The 10414-nt window shown below is 37.9% G+C and overlaps 1 non-coding gene across 1 annotated transcript; it reads left to right on the top strand.

Annotated features, from left to right (window-relative positions):
• The first annotated feature begins 2583 nt into the window (after window positions 1-2583).
• LOC113896772 lies at window positions 2584-2690 on the top strand. Its single transcript, XR_003512130.1, has one exon. It is a non-coding gene; the product is annotated as a U6 spliceosomal RNA (small nuclear RNA).
• Window positions 2691-10414: the final 7724 nt, after the last annotated feature.

Raw genomic sequence — 10414 nt, 5'->3', positions numbered from 1 at the left:
CTGAACTGAACTGAAGGGGGCTTCCCAGGTGGTGCTAATGGTAAAGAACACATAAGAGATGCTGGTTTGATCCCTGGGTTGGGAAGATCCCCTGAAGGAGGGCATGGCAACCCACTCCAGTATTCTTGCCTGGGGAATTCCTTGAACAGAGGAGCCTGGTGGGCTACTGTCCCATAGGGTCACAAAGAGTCGAGCACAACTCAAGCAACTTAGCACACATGCATGCCTGTATGTGTATGTAGAGATGTATTTGAGAGAAATTGTGAGTGTATATAGTTTTCATGTGACCAATATGTCAATCAAGCTCATGCGCTCCCTCCATTGCTTTTTCATTTTTTAAATTTTTCTGAAAGAAATGAGTTCTCAGGTTAGAATTCTTCATTCTAAATGAATTTATTCTAAATAAAATGGCAGTGAAGTAACTACATCTTTAGTGCTAATAAATCACTCTATTTAATTTCTCCAAGTCTTTATATTGCTGTTTTCCTTTGCTTTCTTTTGTTTTGCTTTCCATTATTTGTGTGTGTGTGTGTGTGTGTGTGTGATTAGATCTGTTTCTGAAAGTTGCATCAAACCTGGCCTTCATGTGGAAGGCATGCTTCATTACCATTTAACTAAAGATCACTTGTGTCTTCCTAAAACAAATAAAAATCCACACATATTCATATAAGAGGAAATAACTCAGGCAATGCATTCTACTACATTTAAAAATTCATTCTGTTATATTCTTTTTTTCTATCCCCAAGTCTTGGCAATTTAATTTTGTATTGGTGACCCATGTTGATGTTGTTAAATCATTAATATTTCATATTTCTATATAATTTTCTTTAGATTTTAACCCAATTTTGTTACATACAGTTGTTTTGAAACCACTTGACATAGACTAACTTCATTCCCACTGACATTTTGTCCCATAAATTCTTAACTTATTGTAAAACTTACCTTTGTATACTATCTACATATACATGCCAATACACTTTTATACAAAGCATGAATAGGACCCTTTGCACATCAAAATTGCTCCTCATGTCTTAGTGCAATCATTTTCCCTATCTTTTTTCCTTCTTAATAATTTCTCATAGACTTGCCTCCAATTACGACTCTAATGATTTATTATTTATATGACTGTATCATGGGCTTCCCAGGTGGTTCAGTGGGTAAAGAATCTACCTGTAATGCATGAGCCACAGGAGACACAGGAAATGTTAATTTGGTCCCTGGGTTGGGCAGGTCTCCTGGATGAGGGCATAGAATCAACTCCAGTATTCTTGCCTGGAGAATCCCATGGATGGAGGAGCCTGGTGGGTTATTGTCCACAGGATCGCAAAGAGTCGGACACAACGAGCGTATATACACACATGCATAACCTGTCATCGTGTGCCTGTGCTACTCTCCCTTTGATGGTCCTTCATGTCCTTTAAAATTAAACTGCTAGAATATCAGTGATACAGAAATATAAGATAGTGAAAGTCAAACTCTCACTGTAGCTGTGGTTGTCACACATGGAGGGCTCAGAAGTGGTTAGAAATATTGCAAAGTACCCTACAATGCACAGGACAGATCCCACCACAATGATCTGGATCAGATTGTCAATTGTGCCAGAGCTGGAGAATCCTGAGTTAAAGTGTATCCGTATTTTGAATAGTTAGAGCTGTCTTCAGATTTTCCACTAAAATACTGTCATCTTTGCTACCAGTTCCAAAGTTCTTTGCCCACGTTTTTCCCAAGATGATGGTATATAAGAGCTTCCTTGTTGTCTTCTTAAACTATATATGGAGTTAGAGCAAATATATATTTAATATATATAAATATATTATACATAACATATTTAATATTATATAATACATATAATCAAAATGGTGACCAAGTATATATATATTTGATTTGCCTATTACTGTTATATACTCATATGCCTATTTTCCTACACTAAACAGACACTCAAGTAATTTTTACAAATTATTTTTTCAAATGACTTTTTATAATTAGCTTTTTTATTTTTAAATAATAGTGGACATACAGGATATTACAGAAAAATTCAGAAATGTCCGATGAGCTCTTCACCCAATTTCTCCCATTATCTTAAATACCATAATATCAAAACCAGGAATTGACATTGGCACCATCCACAGATGCTCTCACATCTTAGATATTTCAGATAGTAAAATTTCTCCAGTTTTATGTGTTTGTGTGTGACTATTGAGGCATATTTTTGGCCATAACTTTTTAAAAATTTTATTTAGTTGTACATTTCTATAGTCTCACTTCTGAGCATCTTGCCTATTTATGATGATTTTACACACCCATAGATTTTATATGTAGATTTCAAGATATTAATCAAAAATGTTTTGTTTACATTTGCACTGGGGCTATAATTGTACTAATATTTTATTAATATTAGATGTTGGGGGGCAAAACTTCATTTTTTGCTAGATAGTTATGCCAGCTATTACCAACAATTTTATCCTTCCAAACAAATTTAAGGAGTTGTTCAGGTATATTAAAAGTTGATATAAAATGAGAAATAAGTCCTGATCCATTCAACAACAATAAACGAGCATGTACTACTTGACAAAACATTCTATAGTGCTCGCTTTGGCAGCACATATACTAAAATTGGAACGATACAGAGAAGATTAGTATGGCCCCTGCACAAGGATGACACGCAAATTCGTGAAGCGTTCCATATTTTTAAAAAATATAAAAGACAAAAAAAAGAGAGAAAAGAGGGAGGGACGGAGTTCCGTCCCAGGAAGGGAGTCTTAAAAAGAGAGAAGTTTCCAAACACCAGGAAACCTTCTCACTGCTGAATCTGTGCTGAGCCTTGGAAGCACAGAGGGCAACATAACAGGGAGGGGAAAAAAAATAAACAATTAAAACCCGCAGATTACAAGCCCTAGGGTAACTCCCCCAGTGGAGAAGCAGCCCAGACGCCTGCACATGCCACTAGCAAGCGGGGGCTGGGCAGGGAGGCACACCGCGGGCTGCATCGCTTAGAGTAAGGATCTGGCCTGAATACCCTGAGAGCTATCTGAGTGAAATAATTTGGTCTAGCAAACCAGACTGTGGGATATCTACCACACAAAAAGCCAGCCCTAACCTAAGACACCGCCAGGTCCACACACGGAACAAACGACTGAACAGAGATAGCCAGCTGCAGACCATCCCCCTCTGGTGACAGGCAGCCAGAGCCAGAAAGGGGCATTCGCAGCCCCAGAGAGACATTATCTATAAAACTGTAAGCAGGCTTCTTTGCTAACTAAAACTTCTTGGGGGTCTGGACGGTCAACATCCACCTGAAAAGGTGCGCCTGTTGTACACCCAGAAAACCGAGCTGTGGGGAGGTGATAAGTCGCAGCAACCGCGCTCACCAAACACCTCATCACCTGAGCTGCTTGGACCTGGGAAGGCCACAAAATGCAGGCCCAATCAATTCTGTGCCTCTGAGGGCTACCTGAGTGCCTGAACCTGAGCAGCATGGACCGGGGAGGTGCAAGCAGCCCAGGGCCAGTCACGGATGGTTCCCGGTGGAGCAACCTAGAGCCTGAACAGTGTGGGCAGGGAGGCTACACGCGCCGTGAGCGGGGGCAGACCCAGTGTGGCTGATGCACTGCAAGCACACGCCAGTGTTATTTGTTTGAAGGGTCCCTCCCTCCCCACAGTGTGACTAAACAAGTGAGCCTAAAAAAAAAAAAAAAAAAAAGTGTCCTCCACCGTCCCCTTTGTGTCAGGGTGGAAATCAGACACTGAAGAGACCAGCAAACAGAAGAAGCTATAACAGAGGGAACCACCTTGGAAGCTACAGGCAATAGATTAAAACCCTGTGGTTAGTACCAACTACATAGGAAGGGGCCTATAGATCTTGAGAAATATAAGTCAGACCAAGGAACTAGCTGAAAATGAACTGAACCCACAATACCCACAACAAAACTAGAGAAAGTCATAGATATATTTTTACTATTTTTACGATCATTCTTTCTTTTTAAATTTCTTAAAGAATTTTAAGTCCTATATTATTCCTTTAATTTTCACTTTTATAACCTACTATTACTTAGCAAAAAAAAAAAAGACCCTTTTTTAAAGCAAACTTCATATATATATATATATATATATATTATAATTTTTTGACTTTTTGTTCTTCTTTTCTTTAACATTTTATTTTTGAAATTCCAAACTCTACTCTAATTTTCAATTTTTGCTTTTATGTATTTGTTACAAATTTTGTACCTTTAAGAACTCAATTTTCAGTACTCATTTTTCACGAGGGAGCGAGATTACTGGCTTGACTGCTCTCTCTCCCTTTAGACTCTCCTTTTTCTCCACCAGGTCGCCTGTGTCTCCTCCCTAACCCTTCTCTACCCTACCCAACTCTGTGAATTTCTGTGTGTTCCAGATGGTGGCGAACACTTAGGGAACTGATTACTGGCTGGATCTGTCTCCCTCCTTTTCATTCCCCCCTTTTATCCTCCTAGCCACCTCTGTCTCCTTCCTCCTTCTTCTCTTCTCTGTATAACTCCGTGAACATCTCTGAGCTGTCCAGTTGTGGGGTGCACATAAGGAAGTGATTACTGGCTAGCCCACTCCCTCCTGTATTGATTCCACCTCATCTCATTTGGGTCACCTCTAACTCCCGCATCCCTCTTCTCTTCTCCGTGTAACGCTGTGAACCTCTCTGGGTGACCCTCATGGTGGAGAAACTTTTCATCTTTAACGTAGATGTTTTATCAGTGGTGCTGTATAGAAGGAGAAGTTTTGAAATGACGCAAAAATAAGACTGATAACTGGAAGCAGGAGGCTGAAGTCCAAACTCTGACTCCAGGGAACTCCTGACTCCAGGGAACATTAATTGACAGGAGCTCATCAGACGCCTCCATACCTACACTGAAACCAAGCACCACACAAGGGCCAACAAGTTCCAGGGCAAGACATACTAAGCAAATTCTCCAGCAACACAGGAACACAGCCCTGAGCTCCAAGATACAGGCTGCCCAAAGTCACCCCAAAACCATAGACATCTCATAACTCATTACTGGACACTTCATTGCACTCCAGAGAGAAGAAATACAGCTCCACCCACCAGAACACTGACACAAGCTTCCCTAACCAAGAAACCTTGACAAGCCACCTATACAAACCCACAAACATAAGGAAAGCCCACAATAAAGAGAACCCCATCAACTGCCAGAATACAGAAAGGACACCCCAAACTCAGCAATTTAAACAAGATGAAGAGACAGAGGAACACCCAGCAGGTAAAGGAACAGGATAAATGCCCACCAAACCAAACAAAAGAGGAAGAGATAGGGAAACTACCTGATATAGAATTCTGAATAATGATAGTGAAATTGATCCAAAATCTTGAAATCAAAATGGAATCACAGATTAATAGCCTGGAAACAAGGATTGAGAAGACACAAGAAAGGTTTAACAAGGACCTAGAAGAAATAAAAAGGAGTCAATATAAAATGAATAATGCAATAAATGAAATGAAAAACACTCTGGAGGCAACAAATAGTAGAATAACAGAGGCAGAAGATAGGATTAGTGAATTAGAAGATAGAATGGTAGAAATAAATGAATCAGAGAGGAAAAAAGAAAAACGAATTAAAAGAAATGAGGACAATCTCAGAGACATCCAGGACAATATTAAACGCTACAACATTCGAATCATAGGGGTCCCAGAAGAAGAAGACAAAAAGAAAGACCATGAGAAAATACTCAAGGAGATAATAGTTGAAAACTTCCCTAAAATGGGGAAGGAAATAATCACTCAAGTTCAGGAAAACCAGAGAGTCCCAAACAGGATAAACCCACGGTGAAACACCCCAAGACACATATTAATCAAATTAACAAAGATCTAACACAAAGAACAAATATTAAAAGCAGCAAGGGAAAAACAACAAATAACACACAAGGGAATTCCCATAAGGATAACAGCTGATCTTTCAATAGAAACTCTTCAAGCCGGGAGGGAATGGCAAGACATACTTAAAGTGATGAAAGAAAATAACCTACAGCCCAGATTATTGTACCCAGCAAGGATCTCATTCAAATATGAAGGAGAAATCAAAAGCTTTAAAGACAGGCAAAAGCTGAGAGAATTCAGCACCACCAAACCAGCTCTCCAACAAATACTAAAGGATATTCTCTAGACAGGAAACACAAAAACAGTGTATAAACTCAAACCCAAAACAATAAAGCAAATGGCAACAGGATCATACTTATCAGTAATTACCTTAAACATAAATGGGTTGCATGCCCCAACCAAAAGACAAAAACTGGCTGAATGGATACAAAAACAAAACCCCTACATACGCTGTCTACAAGAGACCCACCTCAAAACAGGGGACACATACAGACTGAAAGTGAAGGGCTGGAAAAAGATTTTCCATAGAAATAGGGACCAAAAGAAAGCAGGAGTAGCAATACTCATATCAGATAAAATAGACTTTAAAACAAAGGCTGTGAAAAGAGACAAAGACAGTCACTACATAATGATCAAAGGATCAGTCCAAGAAGAAGATATAACATTTATAAATATAATTGCACCCAACACCGGAGCACCACAATATGTAAGACAAATGCTAACAAGTATGAAAGGAGACATTAACAATAACACAATAATAGTGGGAGAATTTAATACCCCACTCACACCTATGGATAGATCAACTAAACAGAAAATTAACAAGGAAACACAAACTTTAAATGATACAATAGACCAGTTAGACCTAATTAATATCTATACGACATTTCATCCCAAAACAATGAATTTCACTTTTTCTCAAGTGCACATGGAACCTTCTCCAGGATAGATCACATCCTGGGCCATAAATCTAGCCTTGGTAAATTCAAAAAAATAGAAATCATTCCAAGCATCTTTTCTGACCACAATGCAGTAAGATTAGATCTCAATTACAGAAGAAAAACTATTAAAAATTCCCACATATGGAGGCTGAACAACATGCTGCTGAATAACCAACAAATCACAGAAGAAATCAAAAAGGAAATCAAAATATGCATAGAAAAGAATGAAAATAAAAACACAACAATCCAAAACCAGTGGGACACCATAAAAGCAGTCTTAAGGGGAAAGTTCATAGCAATACAGGCATACCTCAAGAATCAAGAAAAAAGTCAAATAAATAACCTAACTCTACACCTAAAGCAACTAGAAAAGGAAGAAATGAAGAACCCCAGAGTTAGTACAAGGAAAGAAATCTTAAAAATTAGGGCAGAAATAAATGCAAAAGAAACAAAAGAGACCATAGCAAAAATCAACAAAGCCAAAAGCTGGTTCTTTGAAAGGATAAATAAGATTGACAAACCATTAGCCAGACTCATCAAGAAACAAAGGGAGAAAAATCAAGTCAATAATATTAGGAATGAAAATGAAGAGATCACAGCAGACAACACAGAAATACAAAGGATCATAAGAGACTACTATCAACAATTATATGCCAATAAAATGGACAACTTGAAAGAAATGGACAAATTCTTAGAAAAGTACAACTTTCCAAAACTGGACCAGGAAGAAATAGAAAATTTTAACAGACCCATCACAAGCACGGAAATTGAAACTGTATTCAGAAATCTTCCAGCAAACAAAAGCCCAGGTCCAGACGGCTTCACAGCTGAATTCTACCAAAAATTTAGAGAAGAGGTAACACCTATCCTACTCAAAATCTTCCAGAAAATTGCTGAGGAAGGTAAAATTCCAAACAAATTCTATGAGGCCACCATCACACTAATACCAAAACCTGAAAAAGATACCACAAAAAAAGAAAACTACAGGCCAATATCACTGATGAAAATAGATGCAAAAATCCTTAACAAAATTATAGCAATCAGAATCCAACAACACATTAAAAAGATCATACACCATGACCAAGTGGGCTTTATCCCATGGATGCAAGGATTCTTCAATATCCGCAAATCAATCAGTGTAATACATCACATTAAAAAATTGAAAAATAAAAACCATATGATTATCTCAATAGATGCAGAGAAAGCCTTTGACAAAATTCAACATCCATTTATGATAAAAACTCTCCAGAAAGCAGGAATAGAACGAACATACCTCAACATAATAAAAGCTATATATGACAAACCCACAGCAAACATTATCCTCAATGGTGAAAAATTGAAAGCATTTCCTCTAAAGTCAGGAACAAGACAAGGGTGCCCACTTTCACCATTACTATTCAACATAGTTTTAGAAGTTTTGGCCACAGAAATCAGAGCAGAATAAGAAATAAAAGGAATCCAAATTGGAAAAGAAAAAGTAAAACTCTCACTATTTGTAGATGACATGATCCTCTACATAGAAAACCCTAAAGACTCCACCATAAAATTACTAGAGCTAATAAATGAATATAGTAAAGTTGCAGGATATAAAATCAACACACAGAAATCCCTTGCATTTCTATACACTAATAATGAGAAAACAGAAAGAGAAATTAAGGAAACAATTCCATTCACCATTACAATGACAAGAATAAAATACTTAGGAATATATCTACGTAAAGAAACTAAAGACCTATATATAGAAAACTATAAAACACTGGTGAAAGAAATCAAAGAGGACACTAATAGATGGAGAAATATACCATGTTCATGGATTGGAAGAATCAATATAGTGAAAATGAGTATAGTACCCAAAGCAATTTATAGATTTAATGCATCCCTATCAAGCTACCAATGGTATTCTTCACAGAGCTAGAACAAATAATTGCACAATTTGTATGGAAGTACAAAAAACCTTGAATAGCCAAAGCTATCTTGAGAAAGAAGAATGGAACTGGAGGAATCAACCTACCTGACTTCAGGCTCTACTACAAAGCCACATTTATCAAGACAGTATGGTACTGGCACAAAGACAGAAATATAGATCAATGGAACAAAATAGAAAGCCCAGAGATAAGTTCACGCACATATGGACACGTTATCATTGACAAAGGAGGCAAGAATATACAATGGATTAAAGACAATCTCTTTAACAAGTGGTGCTGGGAAAACTGGTCAGCCACTTGTAAAGGAATGAAACTAGACCACTTTCTAACACCATACACAAAAATAAACTCAAAATGGATTAAAGATCTAAACGTAAAACCAGAAACTATAAAACTCCTAGAGGAGAACATAGGCAAAACACTCTCTGACATACATCACAGCAGGATCCTCTATGACCCACCTCCCACAATATTGGAAATAAAAGCAAAAATAAACAAATGGGACCTAATTAAACTTAAAAGCTTCTGCACAACAGAGGAAACTATTAGCAAGGTGAAAAGACAGCCTTCAGAATGGGAGAAAATAATAGCAAATGAAGCAACTGACAAACAACTAATCTCAAAAATACACAAGCAACTCCTACAGCTCAATTCCAGAAAAATAAATGACCCAATCAAAAAATGGGCCAAAGAACTAAACAGACATTTCTCCAAAGAAGACATACAGATGGCTAACAAACACATGAAAAGATGCTCAACATCACTCATTATCAGAGAAATGCAAATCAAAACCACTATGAAGTACCATTTCACACCAGTCAGAATGCCTGCAATCCAAAAGTCTACAAGCAATAAATGCTGGAGAGGGTGTGGAGAAAAGGGAACCCTCTTACACTGTTGGTGGGAATACAAACTACTACAGCCACTATGGAGAACAGTGTGGAGATTCCTTAACAAACTAGAAATACAACTGCCTTATGATCCAGCAATCCCACTGCTGGGCATACACACTGAGGAAACCGAAGGGAAAGAGACACATGTACCCCAATGTTCATCGCAGCACTGTTTGTAATAGCCAGGACATGGAAGCAACCTAGATGTCCATCAGCAGATGAATGGATAAGAAAGCTGTGGTGCATATACACAATGGAGTATTACTCAGCCATTAAAAAGAATACATTTGAATCAGTTCTAATGAGGTGGGTGAAACTGGAGCCTATTATACAGAGTGAAGTAAGCCAGAAAGAAAAACACCAATACAGTATACTAACACATATATATGGAATTTAGAAAGATGGTAACAATAACCCCGTATACGAGACAGCAAAAGAGACACTGATATATAGAACAGCCTTATGGACTCTGTAGGAGAGGGAGAGGTTGGGAAGATTTGGGAGTATTACATTGAAACATGTATAATATCATGTATGAAACGAGTTGCCAGTCCAGGTTCGATGCACGATACTTGATGCTTGGGGCTGGTGCACTGGGACGACCCAGAGGGATGGTATGGGGAGGGAGGAGGGAGGAGGCTTCAGGATGGGGAACACATGTATACCTGTGGCAGATTCATTTCGATATTTGGCAAAACCAGTACAATATTGTTAAGTTTAAAAATAAAATAAAATTAAAAAATACACACACACACACAAATTCTATAAATATTACATAGTATATTATTTTACCTA

Source organism: Bos indicus x Bos taurus, chromosome 7 (genome assembly GCF_003369695.1).
Source record: "Bos indicus x Bos taurus breed Angus x Brahman F1 hybrid chromosome 7, Bos_hybrid_MaternalHap_v2.0, whole genome shotgun sequence".
Classification (NCBI taxonomy): domain Eukaryota; kingdom Metazoa; phylum Chordata; class Mammalia; order Artiodactyla; family Bovidae; genus Bos; species Bos indicus x Bos taurus.
This window is presented reverse-complemented; position numbering and strand designations above follow the sequence as displayed.